Raw genomic sequence first — 23,795 nt, forward strand, 5'->3', positions numbered from 1 at the left:
CTCCCCTTCAGTCACATCTCCCTTTCCTGTCCGACCCCTCGAACCGTCACTCTGTCCTCCTCTGGCCTCATCCATCCCTATGTTTGCAGCGATCACCTCTAGCCAGCTGCGTTAACACAGCAGGGGAGGGGCCGTGGCTCAGTGGTAGAGCCTCTGCTTGGCATGCCAAGGGCCCCAGGTTCAATCCCCGGCTTCTCCAGTTAAAGGGACTAGGCAAGGAGGTGATGGGAAAGACCTCTTCCTGAGACCCTGGAGAGCCGCTGCCGGTCTGAGTAGACAGCACTGACTTTGATGGACCGAGGGTCTGATTCAGTATAAGGCAGCATCATGTATGTGTGTGGCTCAGTAGTAGAGCATCTACTTGGCATGCCGAAGGTCCCAGGTTCAATCCCCGGCCTCTCCAGTTAAAAGGACCAGACAGTATAGAATCATAGAGTTGGAAGGGACCACCAGGGTCATCTAGTCCAACCCCCTGCACAATGCAGGAAATTATGAACGACCTGCCCCGACACCCCCAGTGACCCATACTTCATGCCCAGAAGCTGGCCAAGGTGCCCTCCCTCTCATGATCTGCCTAAGGTCACAGAAGCAGCTGTGCTGGCAGAAGGCCATCTAGCCTCTGCTTAAAAACCTCCAGAGAAGGAGAGCTCACCACCTCCCGAGGAAGCCTGTTCCACTGAGGAACCGCTCTAACTGTTAGAAAATTCTTCCTAATGTGTAGACGGAAACTCTTTTAATTTAATTTCAACCCATTGGTTCTGGTCCGACCTTCTTGGGCAACAGAAAACAACTCGGCACCATCCTCAATATGAGACAGCCCTTCAGGTACTTGAAGATGGTTGTTGTACCACCTCCCTAGGTAGCTGATTCCCCTGTCGAACAACATTGCTAAACCTCATGGGATGCATTCTGAAATGCATCGAGCTCTACCCATCTGCTCTGGGAGCTAAGCGCGTTTCCCCAGGGGTCCAGCAGACGGCAGTGTGTACTATTGGAGATGGCCGACGTATCCACGGACAGCGGGTTTAAGGCCATGTCAATTATCAGATTAAATCATACACTATATGCGGACAACTGCCCAACATCCTACTTTTCCCATCCTTCATGAAGTGATTTCTCTCCCCCGCCACCGCCCCCAGGGGTCGGTGCGCCTTTAAGTGGAGGTCTTAAATGTTCAAATCAAGCCTGAACTGACCCTAGAAGCTAAAATGACTAAACTGAGGCTATCGTATTTTGGTCACAGCTCTGGGTTGGGAAATACCTGGAGATTTTGGGGGCGGAGCCTGAGGAGGGCGGGGTTTGGAGAGGGGCTTCAGTGCCATAGAGTCCAATTGCCCAAGCGGCCATTTTCTCCAGGGGAACTGATCTCTATCGGCTGGAGATCAGTTGTAATAGCAGGAGATCTCCAGCTAGCACCTGGAGGTTGGCAACCCTAAGTATACACACGTTTCGTCAGCGCAACAAATAATGGCTCCTAGTAGCTCCTCGGGCCTTTGCAGGTTGGGGGAACATGGGGTGAAGGCCGAAGCACTTTCTCCTTGCATGCTTTCTCCTTGCATTCGGTCCCAATCCGAATCAGCCCTCCCCCGTGGAGCTGGGAACTGAGTTTCCCATGGACCTCCAAGCGGATTCAAAGTCCTTGTGGCAGCTGCATGTCTGAAATGTGGACTTTGGAAAAGCAGTGTGGGACAGAAGGGGTAATTCCTTTATCCCATTGTAGTTAGGGTACTAGCTGGAGATCTCCTGCTATTACAACTGATCTCTAGCCGATAAGAGATCAGTTCCCCTGGAGAAAATGGCCGCTTTGGCAATTGGACTCTATGGCACTGAAGTGCCTCCCCTTCTCTAACCCCGCCCTCCTTAGACTCTGCCCCAAAAACCTCACGCCGGTGGCGAAGAGGGACCTGGCAACGCTGAGTGTTGTGGCCCCTGCTCCAAACCAGAGAGCTCGCCACCGCAGAGATTTTTAGTGATAAAGAATTGAAATAGATAATTACAAAATATGACACATATATGCTTCACATATAATGACATTATTCAGTGGATTTATATTGTCTAGCTAATTATTTCTGCTTATATTTCCATACAATCAGGTTAGCTTATTTATTTTCTGAGTCTTTATTCCCCCCCACATTTAATTCAGATCCAGTTTTAAAATTTCACTCTTTGCTATTTCTATAGGAAATTTCCGATTCCGAAAGGCAATTAAAGGAGTCCAGCGTCGTGTATATATAGTCCATGCCTTATGCTTGTCCTGCCCATCCAATTTAAACAGTAATGTTATCCTTTAGCAGGATATTCCTTATCATACGTAGCCAGCTTTTGGCATTAGGAATCGCTCCTGCTTCCAGCTTTTTGCTAGAAGCATTCTTGGCAGCTACCAACACTGGCCAAATTAAATCCCATTTACTTCTGGATAGGGCCTTTTTCATTAAATCCTAGCAAGAAACATTCCAGTTGACGTTGGTGCTTCCATCCCTGAAATCTGGCACATTCCTTTCTCCAATACCCTTTAACTGCTGGGCATCTCCACCCCATAGGGAACAAAGTGCTCCCACATTCTCAGGAAATATTAGAGAGGTTCTTAAACATTTCCCCCCCACCTCGATGGAGTAAGATACCACCTACGTGAAAGTTTTATACAGTTCTCTCTGATCTCCACATTCTTAGAGAAATGGTTAGGATTGCCAACCTCCAGGTGGGACCGGGAGGTCTCCTGGAATTACAACTGATCTCCAGACCACAGAGATCATTTCCCCCTGGAGAAAATGGCAGCTTTGGCTGGTGGGGCTCTGGCATTATACCCTGAAGAAGAAGGTCACCCAGCTGGCTTCATGTGGAGGAGCGGGGAAACCAACCTGGTTCAGCAGATTAGCTTCCGCCGCTCATGTGGAGGAGTGGGGAATCAAACCTGGTTCTCCAAACCACCGCTCTTAAGCACTTCACCATGCTGGCTGCGGTGAGAGAGCTCAAAGAGAGCTGAGACTAGCCCAAGGTTGCCCAGCTGGCTTCATGCGTAGGAGTGGGGAAACCAGCACAGTTCGTTGGATTACAGTCTGCTGCACATGTGGAGGAGTGGGGAATCAAACCCAGTTCTCCAGATTAAAGTCCACCGCTCTTAACCACTACACCATGCTGGCTTTCCTGCTGAGGTCACATGAACGCATAAACCTTATACCGAATCAGTATTGTCTACTCAGACTGGCAGCGGCTCTCCAGGGTCTCAGGCAGAGGTCTTTCGCATCACCTACCTGCCTAGTCCCTTTAACTGGAGATGCTGGGGATTGAACCTGGGACCTTCTGCATGTTAAGCAGATGCTCTGCCACTGAGCCACAGCCCCTCCCTTTCCCAGAACCCTGCTGTTCCTAGGCTTTACCCTCAAATCTCCAGGAATTTCCCAACCCAGAGCTGGCAACCCTAGAGGCAGTATGCAGTCAAACCAGCAACCTTCCATATTTTGCTCGGGATCTTGTGCCCTAGATTTTTCATCCGTAGATCTTGCCCTGCAGCACCTTTTCTAAAAGGACAGTCCCTCTCCAGTCTCTGTGGTCACATGTAGGGTGGCCTTGGGTCCTCTTCCTGTGCACCAGGGCTTCTCCCCTCTCTTTCCGCAACCATCTCCACTCCATGACCTCCTACAATCCTCTGCAGTTAGTTTTGCAATCTCAGCTTTAATGGAGGGGAGGCAGGTCGTGCTAATTTGTAAGTAAGAAGCAGACGGGCCCCATAGCTGGTCAGGGAGCCATCATGTGACAACCTTAAGGGCTCGGTCACATGACTGGCTTTGACGGAGGCGGGTAACCTATTTGGTGGGCTTGGGGGGATTTCCATTTAGGGGCTGAAGAGTTTCTCAACTAGGTTTAACGGAGAAAAGACTATTGAACCTGGTTGAGACTAAATATTGTCAGCTCAAACCCAAACCCCCTTCTGACAATATATATTGCTCTTCCAACACACTTTGACACTGAGAGACACTGTCCTTCAGTGTTCCTCCTCTGAAGATGCCGGCCAACTGCTGGTGAAACGTCAGGAAAGAAAATACCAAGACCACGGTCACACAGCCCGGATAACCTACAAGAACAGATGAACTCTGACCGTGAAGGCCTTCGACAAGATTTAGTCTCAACCAGGTTCAATAGTCTTTTCTCAGCCAGGAAATTGTCAACCAGGTTTAACAGGCTTTTCTCAAATATATCCAAGATTAAATGACAATGAAAAGCAGGGAGGGTTTTGAAACTTTTGAATACTTGCTGGAATTGTGCTCGGATGGCCAGCCGTTTTTTCAATATGTCACATGGGGCATTTGAACACAGGCCCTCCAGTCTTAGTCAGACACCGTAACCATTACCCCATACCATCACTCGTATTTTTTTACCAAAGGGATTCATAACATGCAGACTTTGTGGCCCACTGAACTTTGGAGAACAGTCATTTCTTGGTGTGTCAGACAGATGGAGAATATATAACAGATCTCCCCCCTGCCCTGAAAGGTCATTGTAAAGAGCCAGCGTGGTGTAGTGGTTAAAAATGGTGGTTTGGAGCGGTGGACTCTGATCTGGAGAACTGGGTTTGATTCCCCAACTCCTCCACATGAGCGGTGGAGGCTAATCTGGAGAACCAACTCCTCCACAAAGCCAGCTGGGTGACCTTCGGCTAGTCACACTCTCTCAGCCCAATCTACCTCACTTGTGTGAGGAAGGAAAGGTGAATAGTAAGCTGGTTTGATTCTACCTTAAGTGGTAGAGAAAGATGACATATAAAAACCAACTCTTCTTCTTCCTCCTCCTCCTCCCCCCTCCCGCCCAGGAGGTGATGGGTATTATTTTGGAATAGAAAATGTAAACTTTTACTGTGTCTGTAGCGCAATTTCAGTACCCTTCATACATGTGATCTCTGTAGTTCTTACAACAACCCTATAGGGTAGGCCTCATTTTACAGACAGGGATCTGAAGCTGAGTTTCAGCATTCCCCCCCCCCCCAAGCCCATTGGTGGCTGCGATAAGATTTGAGGTGGCCAAACGCTTTCCTGGTCTGGTGCTGTCGGAAGCCTGTTAATGTCCCTTGCCCAAACTCGGGGGGGGGCTACCGCCCCATCTCCCCACCCCATGCAAGGTCACTGTGGCATCCAGGTTGCGGACAGGCAGGGAAAGCTGTCTCGGGGCCACTCAGGGTCAAAGCAGAAGAGATCTGTGAAAGGATCTCTTAGCTGGTGTTTCTTCATTAAAAGCAGTGCTGGAGATAGGGTTGCCAGGTCCCTCTTTGCCACAGGTGGGAGGCTTTTGGGGTGGAGCCTGAGGAAGGTGGGGTTTGGGGAGGGGAGGGACTTCAGTGCCATAGAGTCCAATTGCCAAAGTGGCCATTTTTCTCCAGGCGAACTGGTCTCTATCGGCTGGAGATCAGTTGTAATAGCAGAAGATCTCCAGCTAGGGTTGCCAGCTCTGGGCTGGGAGATACCTGGAGATTTTAGGGGTGGAGACTGAAGAGGGCGGGGTTTGGAGAGGGATGAGGCTTCAATGTCATAGAGTCCAATTGCCAAAGAGGCCATTTTCTCTAGAAGAACTGATCTCTTATCAGCTGGAGATCCGTTGTAATAGCAGGAGATCTCCAGCTGGTACCTGGAGGTTGGCAACCCTAGGTAGGTAGAGGGCGCATCAGACGAGCTCTGGCATTGGGGAGGGTGGTCTTTGTACTTTCCCTGATAGGGCACATGGCAGCTGGGGTGGGGGGATCTTTGAAGTTGGAGAAATGATGTGTGTATGGGGGGGAGTTAACCCTCTCCCCCCAAGCTGCAGCTCTGGGGCCCCCAGAGTTGCTATCTCTCCCCCCCCCCCCCCGCATATGCCAAGGATTCATTCCTGGGCACATCTCTCCTACTACTACCCTCTGTATGTCCGTGATGTTAGTGAGTCGTTTTTATTCAGCGTATTAATAATAATGATTTATTGCAGTCGTAGACCAGAAAATGTCATATTGCATTTCTGTGCTACATTTCCAAAAACCTAAATCCTTGCATTTCAATAATGAGTTTAAATGGTGGGCAGAAAGGTACCGCCTGGATATTAGGAAAAAATTGCTACAGTAACAGTAGTTGGGCAGTGGAATCAGCTACCTAGGGTGGTGGTGAGTCTTTGAGCAGAGGCTGGACAAGCACTTGTCAGGGATGCTCTAGGGTGGTCCTGCATTGAGCAGGGGGTTGGACTAGATGGCTCTATGGCCCCTCCCGACTCTATGACGCTATAAGGATTGGTAACAAAATAGATAAAATACAGATAAAAAACGAATTAAAGGTAAAGGTCCCCTGTGCAAGCACTGGATCCTTCCTGACCCATGGGGTGACGTCATATCCCGACGTTTTCTAGGCAGACTTTGTTTGCAGGGTGGTTTGCAAGTGCCTTCCCCAGTCATCTTCCCTTTACCCCCAGCAAGCTGGGTACTCATTTTACCCACCTCGGAAGGATGGAAGGCTGAGTCAAACTTAAGCCGGCTACCTGAAACCAACTTCTGTTGGGATCGAACCCAGGCGGTGAGCCGAGTTTGGACTGCAGTACTGCTAGGCCAAATATAACAGTGTAAAACTTGGAGCAGTATGTCTATACATATTACAGTTCCTTGTCCTTTCCATATTCAGCGTATTTTAAATCCTGTCCTGCTTCCAAGGAGCTTGGGAGGCTATAGACCAGCGGTTCCCAAACATTTCGGGCCACTGCCTCCTTGGTTCCACAAACTCAACCCCAGGGCCCCCTACCCTATCCTATAAAAAGCATTATTCAAAATAGGGGGTTTGCATGACTCAGTAAAGAAGATAATAACAATAACATTTCAAAACAGTAACAATTAATAGCACATTTTTCAAAATCAAAAAAATTTTTAGTTGAAATTTATTCAACTAAACTGATGAACTTGGATCCGTGGAACCAGCAAAGTCTGGGAATTTTTTTTGATAGTTTCCACCATATTTGCCAGCATGGTTCCATAGCTTGATCTATTGTAAATTAGCGAACAACACAGTTGAAGGGGGCCACCTCTAGCGCCCCCTGCTGCCCCCTTGCCTCTTAGTGCTCCCCTAGGTAATCCCACTGCCCCCCAGGGGTGGTACTGCCCACTGTGGGAACCACTGCTATAGACGGTTCTCCCTCTTCCCTTTTATTCTCCCCAAAACCCGGTGAGGTTTATGTTAAGAGGAGTTAGCGTAACTACCCTGTGACCTTCGTGGCGTAGTGAGGGTTTAGCTGTATAGTTATTTGTGGCCCGCCTTGGTCAAAACTAACTAACCACTCTGCTGGCTACTCCAGAGTACTGCTGTGCTTCCGGCCCTCTGACTTGAATCCAGGCTCCCTAGATCCAGAACGCTTTCAGAACTATGCGCCGGTTGTGTGGTGCGAAGGCCTCGGCCCAGAGGTGACTGGCTGGGCAATGGGTGCATCGGAAGGGGCCGTGGCTCAGTGGTAGAGCATCTGCTTGGCATGCAGAAGGTCCCAGGTTCAATCCCCGGCATCTCCAGTTAAAGGGACAGGGCAAGTAGGTGATGTGAAAGACCTCTTCCTGGGACCCTGGAGAGCCATTGCCGGTCTGAGTAGACAATACTGACTTTGATGCGTTCATGTGAATCAATTGCTGGGTTCTCATGGGATGGCTGAGGAACTATAGAGCTTTCGCTGCCTGTTCTAAGAAACAAAAGGGGGGAGGCGGAAGGATGGAAGGACGTGACCCCCTCCCGCCTTATTGCCGCCATCTTCTCGGGAGCAGGGCTTGACCGATGGTTAAAAGAAATAATCTCACAATGCTCTTCAGGGGACATTAGTGTGGTTCAATTAACTCTGGTGCATGGAAGAGAGACGAAGCCTGGAAAGTTTCACGGCTCCATTGCTGACCTCTGACTTTCTCCCCGCCCTTTCTTTTGTGCAGCTCCCAGTCGGAGGGCTGAAGCCCATTGCCCTCTTTGTCGTGCTGGCGGGGGGACTGCTCCTGTACCCCTGCCTGAAGAGATGCAGCGGCACTTCGCTACCAACCTGAAGAGCGCGCCGCCCCCCACCCCGCTTTGGAGAGGACCACCTGAGCCACGTGCCCCAGCCCATCGGAACCTTGCAAGCGCTCAACACCCCCCCACCCCTTGACCACCCCGTCCCCATAACGAAGCCAGGTCTCCTGCTAGTGCCAAGGAGGTTGGAATCTCTGGATCCAGCCCCCTGGGCCTTTGGAGAGACCCACCCGATCTTGTTGGCCCTGCCAAGACAATGGCGGTGTGCAATCTTCTTCGCTACGTAGAGAGCCACTTCTAGCACCAGCCTCCCCACCCCCCGGCTTATGCTGGGCCTCACACCCCCTGGGGCAGGAGTACCTGGTGAGGGAGCACCATGCAAACCTCTGTCTACCCAAACTTTGCCTCCCCCTCCAGATTTTTGGCCTTAGGATATCAGACAAGGTCACCCTAGACCTCAGCGCATGGCTTTCTGCATCCCCCTCGGGGTCGCAACCGGTGGGGGTTCTAAGCGGGAGGAAGGCTGGGACCAAGGAGGGAAGCGGGAGGAGCGTCTTGGCCCGAGCCCTTCCTAGGGGAGAGGGCGGGCTGACCCACCAGCATAGATCAGGGGCACAATCCCTCCCCTCAACCCCTCTCCCCTGTTTTCCTCTTTGTGCCAGCCAAAGAGGGCGCCAGAGAGCAATGCCCCGTGCACAGCTGAGGGTGTTTTTCCTTGGGGTTGGGGTGGAGGAATGGTTGGGTGTGCAGGGCAATTTCTTTCGGGCAACACCGAAAGCCTGGTTTTAACACTGTGAAAGGGAACGCGGGAGCAGAGCCGTGACCTCCTCAGGGGCCCAAGCGGAACGGATCCACCTGCCGGCCGACTGGTCCTTTTCCTCACGGGTTCGCCCCCCTTCCTTTCGTCCCCACGGCCCCATTGCCTGTTTCCGCTGTCTTCGGTTTCTGCATTCCTCCTTCGTGTTGTCCGCCCTCACCTGCCTTCCCCGGTCTTAACTGTCGCACACGGTTGCGTCCCGGCTGTGGAACTCTCATCTGCTTGTGGTTGTGGCGCCTTTAGTGTTGACGTGACTATTTGGGGAACGGCTGGAGGAGAAGCAGAAGGGACGGGGAGGTTGCCTGGCCACTGTTTGCACCGATCGAAGGCTCAGCAAGTCACGGCGGGCGACAAGCCACAGAGGGTGGAATGTGGCGTGGGATGTGGGCATCAGATCTCTGCCCTGCATGCTTCGGGGGAGTGCTCGCCTTCCAGCGGGCGTCCCTCCACCGTCTTTCCGTCCGCTGCCACACCTTTTGCGTCTTGCTCTTGTTTCCCATCGAAGAAGAGGCCGATTGCCACGAAAGCCCCTCTTTCTCTTTGTTCTATGTTGTAACTCAGTAAAAAAAAAAAAAGATCTTTATAAATACCACATGGCTTGGCTGTCTTCTGTCATGACTTCTATACTGGGAAAGGTTTTCGAACAAATCATCAAACAGTCAGTCCTTGAGCATTTAGAAAGGATGGATCTGATCACTAAGAGCCAGCACAGGTTTCTCAAGAACAAGTCATGACAGACTAATCCTTTTTTTGAGAAAGTTACTACCTTGCTGGATCAGGGGAATGCTGTAGACAAAGTTTATCTAGATTCCAGTAAGTCTTTTGATAAGGTTCAACATAGTATTCTCGTTGACAAATTGGAAAAATGTGATTTAGATCCTATTTCTGTTAGGTGGATCTGTAACTGGTTGACAGATCGCACCCAAAGAGTGCTTGTTAATGGTTCCTCATCCACCTGGAGAGAAGTGACTAGTGGAGTGCCTCCGGGACCTGTCCTGGGCCCTGTGTTGTTCAGCATCTTTATAATTGATTTGGATGAAGGAATAGAGGGTTTCCTGCATTGTGCAGGGGGTTGGACTAGATGACCCTGGTAGTCCCTTCCAACTCTGATGGTATGATTCTGTGATTCTATGACTACATCCTTCACCAAGGAATCCCCCAGACTCGGTTCTGAGTTCCATCCAGGGTGCCGGTTGTTACCTCTGAAACCCTTTGTAGCCCTGGTATGGACCTGGAAATCAACCCAGAGAAATCTCTCTTGTTTGCCCAGTCGGCGGGCCTTAGAGAGAAGGTGGGATTTCCTGCTAGAGTTCCACCGTTGTGGCATGGTGTCCCCGAGGAGATCTCTCAACCCTTTGCGTTTTTTGGGAAGGCCTATAAGATGTGGCTTCTAAAAAGGTTTGTAGACAGATAGGGGGCAGAGCTTGGCATTCTGATGGAGTTGCCATTACCTAAGAACATCAGAAGAGCTCTGCTGGATCAGACCACTGAGGTCCATCCAGTCCAGCATCCCGTCTCACACAGGGGCCAACCGGTTCCTCTGGAGGTCCAGCAACAGGGCACAGAGGCCAAGTCCTTCCCCTGGTAAGAACCTCAGAAGAGGCCTGCTGGTTCAGACCAGTGAGGGTCCATCTAGTCCAGCATCCTGCCTCACACAGTGGCCAACCAGTTCCTCTGGGCCAACAACAGGGCATAGAGGCTGAGGTCTTCCCCTGATGTTGCCTCCCGGCATTGGCATTCACAGGTTGACTGTCTTTGAATGTGGAGGTTTCCTTTAGCCACCATGACTAGCAGCCACAGATAGACCTCTCCTTCATGAATCTGTCCAATCCCTTTTAACGCCAACTATGCTTGTGGCCATCACTACAATCTCTTGTATCTGATTATCTCAATATCAGATTAGGCAGATTTGGTAGTTACTCACTGGTTTTTATTTGTATAAATTAGTTCTTAAACTCTTAACTTATAGAAGAGCCAGATACAAATGTTTGAAATGAAAAAGATGGAACGGACGCCTTGTTCTCCCCGTTTTCCCTTCACGGACAGAACGGGCGCCCCCAGTCATGGGTGGGTAGGGAACAAAGATCTGCTGGCGGGTTAGGCTTGCCAATTGCCAGGTGGGGGCGGGCAAAAGCCTGCCAATCAGTCATTTATTGATACGGCACACCGCCAGACATATTCAAAAAGCTTTAAAACATTAAAACCAAGTATAATCCCAAGTATAAAATACACTGGAGTCTACATAAAATCCTACTAGGTACATCGAAAATAAGGCAGCGTGGTGTAGTGGTGATTGGAGCAGTGGACTCTGATCTGGAGAGCCGGGTTTGATTCCCCACTCCTCCACATGAGCGGCGGAGGCTAACCTGGTGAACTGGATTTGCTTCCCCACTCCTACACATGCCAGCTGGGTGACCTTGGGCTAGTCACAGCTCTCTTAGTGCTCTCTCAGCCCCACCTACCTCAATTGTTGAAGCTCAGGTTGGTCATTCTGTCCGCACCATTTCACGAATTGGTTCCTCTTGCAGTTACCTTTAATGGAATGGGCCCTGCAAGGCAAGTTAGAACTTTCCTTTATCCAAGGATGCCCCCCTGGTTACATGATGATTCCACAGCTTCCTTGAGTTGCCTCAAAGAAGAAGAGTTGGTTTTATGCCGACTTTCTCTACCACTTAAGAAAGAATCAAACCGGCTTACAATCACCTTTCCTTCCCCTCCCTGCAACAGACACCCTGTGAGGTAGGTGGGGCTGAGAGTGCTGTGACTAGCCCAAGGTCACCCAGCTGGCTTCATGTGGAGGAGTGAGGAAACCAACCCGGTTCACCAGATGCTCATGAGGAGTTGGGGAATCAAACCCGGTTGTCCAGATCAGAGTCCACCGCTCCAAACCACCGCTGCTCTTAACCACTACACCATGCTGAAAACAAGTCCTTCTACACCCAGCGCCTCCAAGCCGGGCAGAACTTTGAACAGCCGACAGACGGTGTATCAGGGGTCAAGCTCGCCAGAGTCCTCCGAAAGGTCCGCGTGAGTCACACGACTATAATTGCTGCCCCATGCGGCCGGAGGAATGAGATGGGTTCACGCCAGGCCTGCTCGCTGGGGTGCCCGAGGCTCACCACTCAACCTGCCTCCTCTCCCCCTTGGAAGAGGGGAAGGGGGCTCGGGCCTCGCTGGGTTTCTGGCTCGGGACCAGCCGCGGAGCGTCTCGAGCACACGTTGTCCTCCTCGGGGGCGGCACATTCTGTGTCTCCCACGCAAGCCCCTTACCCAGGCCAGGTGCTCTGGGACACAACCTCATCTGCTAATTCGAGCATGGACTGCGCTGGGGGGAGGGGGTACCGAAGCCTCTGGATGCTGGCCATTCCCTCCCCCAGCCAAAGAATGGACAGCATGTGGATTTGGAGACAAGGGAGAGCAGCAGTGACCAGAAAGTCCGGCCTGAATACACGACAGGGCTTATTTTGGAGTGGAAGTGAAGGTTGCCAACTCTGGGTTTTGGAAATTCCTGGAGATTTGGTGGTACAGCCTGGGGGCAGGGAGGTTTGGAAAGGGGAGGGGGCTCAGCGGGGTAGAATGCCCTCTGAAGCCATTTCCTTCCGGGGAACTGATCTCTGTCATCTGGAGATCAGTTGCAATTGCGGGAGATCTCCAGGCCCCACCTGGAGGTTGCAAACAAGAGTTAGCCTGCTGTAAGTTAGTTAGTAAACAGAGACAGCAGCATAAAATGCAGAAACACTATGCTTTGTAACAGTAGTGGTATTATTGAAGCATATCCACTCAAAGTTACATAAATACAAACGATACTTTCAAAGTAGTATATACATTGATATACATGGGTCAATTTGAAAGCAAATTCACTTGTACATTGACAAGATTAAGTAAATAAAAATATACTGATTATTCAGTGTCTTGTGGTTCTTCCGTTCAAGAGGTGTAGTTCTTTACAGAGGTCCAGGTTATCTCTCTGTTTCGGCTAAGAAGCCTTCCTCAGGGACCAACGCTGGCATTTCGTAACTTGCTTAGCCAACGCTAAGCAAGTTACGAACTGCCAGCGTTGCTCCCACCTGGAGGTTGGCAACCCTAGTGGAAGCTGCTGATTTGTTTGGCTGGCTAGACATTTCTCCCACCAAAGACAAGTTGCCCAAATACCCTGCCTGAATGAATAAACAAACGCCATCCATCCAGCACCGTTGTTTCCATTGGGAGAGCATGCTGTGGTATCACCCCCTAGGGTTGCCAACCTCCAGGTACAAGCTGGAGATCTCCTGCTATCACAACTGATCTCCAGCCAATCTCCTATACTAGGGGTGTCAAACATACGGCCCTCGGGCCAGATCCGGTCCCTTGAGAGCTCTCATCCGGCCCGCAAACCGGCGGAGGCAGGCAGACACCCTCTCCCCCAGTCCCTATCGGGGCTGGCAAGGCCCGACCCGGCCCGACCAAGAGACATTTATGTCATATCCAGCCAGGGTTGTCGAGCTCATTTATTACAAGGGCTGGATATGACATAAATGTCTTTTGGTCGGGCCGGGCTTTGCCAGCCCCGATCGGGACTGGGGGAGAGGGGTGTCTGCCTCAGCTGGCTCGTGGGCTGGGTAAGAGCTTGCCAGGTCCCTCTTTGCCACAATACATATATCACACTACATTACAACAACAATATTACAATACTAGTATTGTCGTTGTAATGTAGTATGATATATGTATTGTGTCTCATCATAAGGTTTGAGACACAATACTGACCCTAGAAGCTAAAATGTATGTTGGAAATATACTGAATACTTCTGAGCCACGTGCTGTTTCTTGTTTTGAGTGCCTGGAGGTTGGCAACCCTAGTTGGCAGCTCTGGGTTGGGAAATGCATGGAGAGTTTGGGGGTGCAGCCTGAGGAGGGCGGGGTTTGGAGAAGGGAGGGACTTCAGTAGGTATAATGCCATAGAGTCCACCCTCCAAAGCAGCCATTTTCTCCAGGGGAACTAACCTCTGTTGGAGATCACTGTAATTCCAGATTTCCAGGCCCCACCTGGAGGTTGGCAACCTTCCCTCCCTCCAGAGCGCCCCCCCCAAATCTCCAGGAATTTCCCAGGCCAGAGTTGGCAGCCCTATCTGGGGCACCTGGGGAGCTTCTGGCCTTCTGCTGTGTTCCATGACTTGACATCTTATTAATAGAGCCGCCCGTTCCAAATTCCCTCCCCGCTCGGCCATTCAGGAATCTCCTGGCAGCAGCTGCCAACGTGCTTCTACTCTGCCCCCCCTCCAAGTCTGACTCCTGCCCTGAAGCTCTTCGGCGCTCCAGCCGCTCAACTCTTTGATTTAGACAGCCTTGCGGGGTGGGTGGGGGAACGGACTAGAAGAAACAGTCAGAGATCACTCTAGCCTCTTTCTCTAGGGTTGCCAGGTTCCTCTTCCCCACCGGCGGGAGGTTTTTGGGGCAGGGTTTGGGGAGGGACTTCAGTGCCATAGAATCCAATTGCCAAAGCGGCCATTTTCTCCGGGTGAACTGATCTCTATCGGCAGAAGATCAGTTGTAATAGCAGGAGATCTCCAGCTAGCACCTGGGGCTTGGCAACCCTACCTTTGGAGAGGGGCTGTGGCTCAGTGGTAGAGCCTCTGCTTGGCATGCAGAAGGTCCTGGGTTCAATCCCTGGCATCTCCAGTTAAAGGGACTGGGCAAGTAGGTGATGTGGAAGACCCCTGCCTGAGACCCTGGAGAACCATATAAAGGGGCCGTGGCTCAGTGGTAGAGCCTCTGCTTGGCATGCAGAAGGTCCCAGGTTCAATCCCTGGCATCTCCAGTTAAAGGGACTAGGCAAGTCGGTGATGTGAAAGACCTTCTCTGCCTGAGGCCCTGGATAGCCGCTGCTGGTCTGAGTAGACAGTACTGACGTTGATGGACCAGGGGGGTCTAATTCAGTAGAAGGCAGCTTCATGTGTTCATGTGTGTACCTTTCTCCCCTAGGGTTGCCAGCTCCAAATACCTGAAGATTTTGGGGGTGGAGCCTGAGGAGGACGAGGTTTAGGGAGGGGAGCGACTTCAGTGGGGTACAATGCCATAGAGTCCACCTTCCAAAGCAACCCATTTTCTCCAGGGGAACTGACCTCTGTCGCCTGGAGATCAGTTGCAATAGCAGGAGATCTCCAGCCGCCACCGGGAGGCTGGCAGCCCCATCATAGTGTCATAGAATCATATAGTTGGAAGGCACCACCAGGGTCATCTAGTCCAACCCCCTGCACAATGCAGGAAATTCACAACTACCTCCCTCCCACACACCCCCCAGTGATCCCTGCTCCATGCCCAGAAGATGTGGGGGAAAAACCCTCCAGGATCCCTGGCCAATCTGGCCTGGAGGGAAATTGCTTCCTGACCTCAAAGTGGTGATCGGCATTGCCCTGGGCATGTAAGAAAGGGCCACGAGAGCCAAACACTGACACAACCCTTCCTGCCCTCCTTCTCGTGATCTGCCTAAGGTCACAGAAGCAGCATTGCTGACAGGTGGCCATCTAGCCTCTGCTTCAAAACCTCCAGGGAAGGAGAGCCCACCACCTCCCGAGGAAGCCTGCTCATCAACCCAGTCCTTCAACCCAGTGTCAGTTCTCCAGCAGTCAAGCAAATACTGGGTGGGCATAATAAAGTGGGGCTTGGCTCACTGCCAGCCATCAGCAGTAGGGGAGGTGATTGGCACCCCCTCCTGGCCCTGTTCTGCCCCTCGCCGTAGAGCTGCCAACTCCAGGTTGGGAAATTCCTGGAGATTTAGGGGTGGAGCCCTGGGCATGGCAGGGTTTGGGTAGAGAAGGGAGCTCAGAAGGGTATAAGGAAGAGGAGGAGGAAGAAGAGGAAAAGGAAGAAGAGGAGGAAGAAGAGTTGGTTTTTATATGCCGACTTTCTCTCCCACTTAAGGAAGAATCAAACTGGCTTGCAACCTCCTTCCTTTCCTCTCCCCAAAACAGACACCTTGTGAGGAAGGAGGGGCTGAGAGAGTTTGGAGAGAACTGTGACCAGCCCAAGGTCACCCAGCAGGCTTCATGTGGAGGAGTGGGGAAACCAAACTCGGTTCACCAGTTCAGTCCACACAACAGAATGTGCCATAGAGTCCACCCTCCCCGCCAAAGAAGCCATTTCCTCGAAGGGGACTGATCACTGTTGTCTGGAGATCCGTTGTAATTCCAGGAGATCTCCAGGCGCCACCGGGAGGCTGTCAATCATACCTCACAGCGTTCAAGGCAGGCCTAGAGAGAATGGGGGGTCCCCGGCTCAGGGTGACAAAACAGTCCCTGGTTCTTCCCACTCTTCCTCCAACTGTTATTGTCCCTCTTTGTTAAATCTGGTCTTCCCTCGGCCCCTCGCTTGCCTGTTTCCACTGATAACGGCTGCTGCCTGCTCTCTGGAGCTCTGCTTGTGCCCGTCTACCCAGTCCAGGTGCCACGGTGCTCCTCTGACAGTCCTTCCAGTTGGCACGGGCAAGCCAACGTTCAGCAGAGTTTTCCTAGATAGAAATAACCTTCTGAGTCAGCCCAACCTGAATCGCATCGGATAAAATGTTTGGCCAGGTTTCTCCGAAGGACAGCGGACACGCCACTAGGGACTGAGCCGCTCTGGCTGTGAAGTGATCACATATAAAGCTATATTCACAAACAACTTAAATGCAGCAGTTATATACAATCATAAATGCTTCCATTGCCCATTAAAGATTCCAACCATATAGGACAGAAATCAAATATATCACAAATCAATACAGTACATAAATGCAACGCAACGCTGTTAAATCGTATAGCAAATATACAATTGCCAACTTTTTCTTTATCTGTAGATAGTAATACACATGCCAGTATTAGAAATATATGTTATGTATTCTTATGTTCTTAACACAGACAGGACAATGCTGCTGCAGTCATCTTGCTTGTGGGCTTCCTGGAGGCACCTGGTTGGCCGCTGTGTGAACAGACTGCTGGACTTGATGGGCCTTGGTCTGATCCAGCAGGGCCTTCCTTATGTTCTAAAGAGGCCTCTCTTGATGTGGTGGTGGTGGAAAGTCCAGCTGACTTACAGCAACCCAGAAATGTTTTCAAGACAAGAGACAAACAGAGGTGGTTTGCCATTAAGAACATAAGAAAGTCCCTGCTGGGTCAGACCAAGGTCCATCAGGTCCAGCAGTCTGTTCACACAGTGGCCAACCAGGTGCCTCCAGGAAGCCCACAAACAAGGAGACTGCAGCAGCATTGGCCTGCCTGGGTTCCACAGCACCTAATATAATAGGCCTGCTCCTCTGATCCTGGTGAGAACAGGGATGCATCACGACTAGTATGCATTTCAACTAGTAGCCATGAATAGTCCTCCGCTCCATGAACATGTCTGCTCCCCTCTTAAAGCCTTCCAAGTTGGCAGCCACCACCACATCCTGGGGCAGGGAGTTCCACCATTTAACTTTGCCTGCCTCCGCAGAGCAACCCGGGACTTCCTCGGGGGTCTCCCATCCAAATACTACCCAGGGCTGACCCTGCTTAGCTTCTGAGATCTGACGCGTCTGGGCTAGCCTGGGCCATCCAGGCTCTTGATTCACTGAGGCATGAAGATTTCCTCTGACGTATGGCGTCATAGGACAGAGGGATCAATGTCTGAATGATTCCCATTAGCTGGGGAAATGGGCCATGAAAAGGCAAAAGTCACTTGGAACAACAATGGGATTAAGGGTGAGGCTGTTGGGAAGTAGCAGCGCTAGAGAGGCTTGCATACTAGGGTTGCCATCCTCCAGGAGGGGATATAAAACAACGGCACATGGCAAAAAAGCATAGAACTGCTAAAGGCTTAACCATGAATTTCAATATAATATGAATATGTAAATACAAGCACAAAACACAAAAACAATGTCCATATCAAGACATCATAGAATTGGTAAAGTCCAAGAATGCCGAGAATAAGATAGGTATCCGGTACTGAGTCCTATTTCGAGTTAGCTTTTTCAAGTCTGGCAATCCCGCAACGATCTGTCATAGTTCAACAGAACATATGTTCCAGAACCAAGGCTTGTAGCCACCTAATACAAGCGGATGGCGAGTCTACTATGACAGATCGTTGCAGGATTACCAGAATTGAAAAAGCTAACGCGAAATAGGACTCAATACCGGATCTTATTCTCGGCATTCTTGGACTTTACCAATTCTATGATGTCTTGATATGGCTATTGTTTTCGTGTTTTGTGCTTGTATTTATGTATTAATATTATATTGAAATTCATGGTTAAGCCTTTAGTAGTTCTATGCTTTTTTGCCATAAGTGCCGTTGTTTTATATCACTTCCTATCTTTGGCACTAGTTCTGCTGTTTGATTTCAAATCCTCCAGGAGGGGGCTGGAAATCCCCTGGAATGACAACTGATCTCCAGACGACGGAGACCAGTTCCCCTGGAGAAAATGGCTGAATTGGAAGGTGGACTCTAGGGCATTGCAGAATTTAGCCTCCTTCACAAGGGTCTCCGGAGGAAAGACTCAAACCGCAGAGACAGGAGCCGGCATTAAGGGCACTAGCTAGGGTTGCCAACCTCCAGGTGGGGCCTGGAGACCTCCTGGGTTTACAATTGATCTCCAGATGACAGAGATCACTTCCCCTGGAGAATATGGGCGCTTTGGAGAAGGGACTCTATGGCATTACACCTCACTGAGGTCCCCTCTCCCCAAAGCCCCGCCCTCTCCAGGCTCCACCCCAAAATCTCCAGGAATTTCCAAACATGGAGTTGGCAACCCTACCTCAGTGAGGTATGATGCCATAGAGCCCACCCTCCAAAGCAGCCATTTTGGGGAGGGGCCTGTGGCTCAGTTTGTAGAGCATCTGCTTGGCATGCAGAAGGGTCCCAGGTTGAATCCCCAGCATCTCCAGTTAAAGGCACCAGGCGAGTAGGTGATGTGAAAGAGCCTTTTCTGCCTGAGACCCTGGAGAGCTGCTGCCGGTCTGAGTAGACAATACTGACTTTGATGGACCCAAAAGGGTCTGGTTCAGTATAAGATTCTGTATCAGGCAGCATCCTGTTCAATTAATGGCGCCAAATTAGTATAGTTAGGTTTTAATGGCTCTCCAGTTAAAGACCCCTCCCTGAGACCCTGGAGAGATGCTGCCAGTCTGAGTGGACAGTACTGGCTTTGATGGACCGAGAGTCTGATTCAGTAGAAGGCAGCTTCATGCGTGCCTTGACCTTTGCAGAAGGTCCCAGGTTCAATCCCCGGCATCTCCAGTTAAAGGGACCAGGCAAGTAGGTGATGTGAAAGACCTCTGCCGGAGACCCTGGGGAGCTGCTGCCGGTCAGAGTAGACAATACTGACTTGGATGGACCGAGGGTCTGATTCAGTAGAAGGCGGCTTCATGTGTGTTCATGTGAGTCAGGCCACAGGCCCACTGACCTGCCACTGTCTACTCTAGGGGTGCGCAACTCTCAGTCGGGTGACCCATCGGGGCTCTTAACAAGAGCTCCACAGGCCACCCTGCCATGTTAACCCAACTCCCCTGTAGCCCATGTAAGCATTTTGGGGTGTCAGAACCCCTCATAATGGTAGTCTGGGCTGAGTAGGCAGTACTGACTTTGATGGACCCGGGGCCCGATTCAGTATCAGGCAGCTTCATGTGAATAAAATACAAAAATAAACCCTGTGTTCAAAGGAGGGGGAAGGCTGCTGTCCGAAGCGCTGCTCTTCTCTGGGATTTCATGCTGGCCGTTCCCGGAGGGAGAGCCGCTGGCCCTCCAGAGAGCGGAGCCTCCCTGGCCAGCGGAGTGACCCTTCGCTTTACACCACTGGTTCCCAACCGGGGGTCCGTGGACCCCCAGGGGTCCATGAGAACTAAATTAAGGTCCGCGAAACAAAGTTATAAACCCATAATAAATATTTTCAATTAAAAGTTCTCTATTATAAAAATATATATTCAAATATTATTCTAAGTTTAATGTTTAACTAACAGTTATGATTAAAGTTTACTTTCAATTTCTCAGAATTTTTATTTTGAACCTTGGGGTCCCTGCACCGAACCAAAAAGTCCTAGTGGTCCCTGGTCAAAAAAAGGTTGGGAACCACTGCTTTACACGGAGGGTGCTATTTACCAAGGCAGGTCCCTGCGGGAGTCCTCCCTCCCCTTCTCCGCGTCACCCGCTCGCTCACGGTGGCTATACAGCTCATGAGCTATTCTGGGCAGTGCGCACATCACAAGAGAAGTTCGAGGCAGGGTCCCCTGCCGTTTCTCCTCCCTCCCTGGCCGGACGACTCAGCTCTAGGCCATCCCCGTGAGCGAGCACCTTTTTTGAGCCATGAGCTGACACCAAGGAGGAGGAAGCGAGCATAGAAGGCCCTGGGGATCTCCGGCATCCAGACTGAAAGGGCCATGACGTCTGCCCCGCCTGCAAGGGGTGAGGGGTGGGGAAGACATTGGGATTCTCCTCTTTCTCCCCATCCCACAATGACCCAGCCCCAAGACTTTGAGAAATTGAGCAAACTTTTCAGCGAAAGTCCTGATTTCTTTCTTTCTTTCTTTCCTTCCTTCCTTCCTTCCTTCCTTCCTTCCTTCCTTCCTTCCTTCCTTCCTTCTTTCTTCTTTCTTTCTTTCTTTCTTTCTTTCTTTCTTTCTTTCTTTCTTTCTTTCTTTCTTTCTTTCTTTCTTTCTTTCTCTTCCTTTCTTTCTTTCTTTCTTTCTTTCCTTCCTTCCTTTCCTTCCTTTCCTTCCTTTCCTTCCTTTCCTTCCTTCCTTCCTTCCTTCCTTCCTTCCTTCCTTCCTTCCTTCTCTTTCTTTTCTTTCTTTCTTTCTTTCTTTCTTTCTTTCTTTCTTTCTTTCTTTCTTTCTTTCTTTCTTTCTTGGTACAGAAGGAAAAAAAGGGATGGGAAAGAAAATAGGGGAGGGGGGCGAATCCGTCTGACAGGGAAAAACAATACAATACAGCATAACACATCATCTTAAGAGATTTATTGAGCAGAGTACGTTATAGATTTCATTTACAATTACTATCCATGTGAGAGTATAGGTACATTTCAAAAATAAACATTGTACGTATTCTATAGCAAGCCAAATGGTTTCCTAGTTGACTAAGCAGGTACGACTGATTGTTCAGCACTGAATTTTAGATGTCATTCTGGTTTATCTTTCAACTTCAATATATCTATAAAATGGTTTCCATTTATCGTTGAATTGTTCATGTGTCCTGATTTCCAGGAGAAAGAGCTCTTGGCCAGAGGAAGAGAGTCCCCTCCACATCGGCCGCATACCAGCGCATGGGCCAGATTGCTTTGAGAGCCAGTGTGGTGTAGTGGGTAAGAGCTGTGGTTTGGAGCAGTGGAGTCTAATCTGGAGAACCAGGTTGGTTTCTCCACTCCCGCATGAAGCCAGCTGGGTGACTTTGGGCCAGCCATAGCTCTCTTAGAGCTCTCTATGGCATTGAAGCCCCTACCCAAACCCCGCCCTCCTCAGGCTCCGCCCCAAAAATCTCCTGCGGGTGGCGAAGACGGACCTGGCAACCCTACAGATCGGGCTACCCTGGGCTATCCAGGTCAGGGCAAAAGTGTTGGACTAGAACCTAAGAAACCCAGGTCCAAATCCCCGCTCTGCCATGGAATCTTGCTGGCTGGCCTTGGGCCAATCACACACTTTTACCCTAACCTACCTCACAGGGTTGTTGTGAAGATAAAATGGAGGAAAGGAAAATGACATAAGTTGCTTTGGGTCCCTATTGGGAAGAAGAGCAGGATATAAATAAAGAATATATATATTCTTTATTCTATTATATATATACACTATTCTATTATATATAATAGAATATATATATATATATATATTATATATATATTATATATATATATATATATATATATATATATATATATATATATATTAGAATCATAGCATTGGAAGAGACCACCAGGGTCATCTAGTCCAACCCCTGCCACATCTACCTCCCCCCACACCCCCAGTGACCCCTACTCCATGCCCAGAAGATGGCCAAGGTGCCCTCCCTCTCATGATCTGCCTAAGGTCACAGAATCAGCATTGCTGACAGATGGCCATCTAGCCTCTTCTTAAAAACCTCCAGGGAAGGAGAGCTTACCACCTCCTGAGGAAGCCTGTTCCACTGAGGAACCGCTCAGACGGTTAGAAAATTCTCCCTAATGTCTAGATGGAAACCCTTTTGATTTAATATTTGATGTTATAACTCTTTTGATATATATATATATATATATATATATTATATATATAATATATATATTGTTATGCAAAGTTACAGGGTGACGGCAGTGATAGCTTTTTCGTTAGAAAGTGTTTGCCCTTTACAAGGTGAGAATAGAAGATGGAGTCAGGGTGATTTTATGGGGTGATTCGTGTCTGTTGAAGTTTCATCCATTTGTGCAGTTTGGACCGTTCCGTCTAAACTTCCTATAAATTTGTTGAGTTTTAGAGGGAAGGACCATGCCAGTGTGGGCCAGGGTGGAACGCTCTGAGCTTGAAGCTGGGAGGCCCTGGTTCGAGTCCCCCCTGGGCTGGGCCTTAATTTGCCCCCTGTGTGGCAAATGGGGTTAACAGTGGCACACAGCCTCCCAAGGTCAGCCATGGACCTTTTGGCCCAGCTCACGCCAACGGGGGACCACTTGGAACCGAAACTCCCTCGCTCAGCTGCGTGGCACGTGTTTCGCATGCAGAAGCGCTCCGGTTTAATCCTGGCATCCCCCTCTAAAAGGCTCAGGTAGCAGATGCTGAGAAAGGGAGCCAGTTGGAGTAGATTGGGGGGGAAGGGGGCACATCTGATGGTCCGTGGACTGCTCTCAGGTACTGGCTGAATCAAAAAAACACCCTATGCTGTAATGAGAATAACTCACAATGAAAAACAGCACGTAGCTAAAATTATTCAATATAATTTTCAAAAACTAACATGCAGCAAAGTCAAAACCTCACTCTAGCTATCTAAGTACACGATACAGCCCAGTCTACCACTATGAGGGGTTCTGATATCCCAAAATGGTTAGGTGGGCTACAGGGGAGTTGTGCAATGTGCCAGGGTAGTTCTTGTGAAGAACCCTGACGGTTCACCTGTGAGAGGTGGGCACCCCTAGAGTAGACGGTGGCAGATCAGGCGGGCCCATGGCCTGACTTGGTACGTTACATGACTTGGTACATGGCAGCTTTGTATGGTCAGGACACCCCTCCAAGTGGAGACGGCACATGTGTATGCATTGCTTTAGTACCAGTGACAAGGGGTATTTTTTTTAATTACCTTTGAAATGTGGTGTTGGAGGAGAGTGTTACGGATTCCGTGGACTGCCCAAAAAACAAATCAGTGGGTTATAGATCAAATGAAGCCTGAACTGACCCTAGAAGCTAAAATGACTAAACTGAGGCTGTCATATTTTGGTCACGTCATGAGATGACAAGAGTCACTGGAAAAGACAGTCATGCTAGGAAAAGTTGAAGGCAGCAGGAAAAGAGGAAGACCCAACAAGAGATGGATTGACTCAATAAAGGAAGCCACGACCTTCAGTTTGCAGGATCTGAGCAAGGCTGTCAAAGATAGGACATTTTGGTTTTTTTTTGAATTTTTTTATTGGTTTTTATAATATAAATTTTCCATGTTAACAAACAACAATAAAAGTAATATAAAAAACTAAATCATAAGTAATGTTGTTATAGTTATTTAAGTACTAAATAAAAATAAAAAATAAAGGAAAATTTATTGACTTCCCCATCACCTCCGTCCGCCTCTTAATAAAGTATTCTATCCCATCATGATATAGTCTGATCTTAATTAATCTTATATCTCAATTAAGTTTCAATCACAATATGCTATTAATATAATTGATTACACTTCTTTATGTTAGCAATGTCATCTAGATCAGATTAAAAGGTACTCTTCCATTTTCCCCAGTCCTAATTCATATTCACAATATTTCATCCAAGCCTCCCATTCCCCCATAAATTGAACATTGTCTTTTTGATTTAAAGTAGCTGTAAGTTTTGCCATTTCCACCAGTTCAAACATTTTCATAA

The 23,795-nt window shown here is 49.5% G+C and overlaps 1 protein-coding gene and 1 non-coding gene across 2 annotated transcripts in view; one reads left to right on the forward strand and one right to left on the reverse strand.

Moving 5' to 3' along the window:
- CCDC136 (coiled-coil domain containing 136) overlaps window positions 1-8,006 on the forward strand; it is a 49,136-nt gene extending 41,130 nt beyond the window's left edge. Inside the window, exon 9 of the mRNA XM_056846634.1 lies at window positions 7,907-8,006. The gene's annotated coding sequence lies outside the window, so the exon portion shown is untranslated. The remainder of the gene's footprint in view (window positions 1-7,906) is intronic.
- On the reverse strand, window positions 3,270-3,341 carry TRNAV-AAC (transfer RNA valine (anticodon AAC)). Its single transcript has one exon. It is a non-coding gene; the product is annotated as a tRNA-Val (tRNA).
- Window positions 8,007-23,795: the final 15,789 nt, after the last annotated feature.

This window comes from Euleptes europaea, chromosome 3 (assembly GCF_029931775.1).
Source record: "Euleptes europaea isolate rEulEur1 chromosome 3, rEulEur1.hap1, whole genome shotgun sequence".
NCBI classification, from domain to species: Eukaryota; Metazoa; Chordata; class Lepidosauria; order Squamata; family Sphaerodactylidae; genus Euleptes; species Euleptes europaea.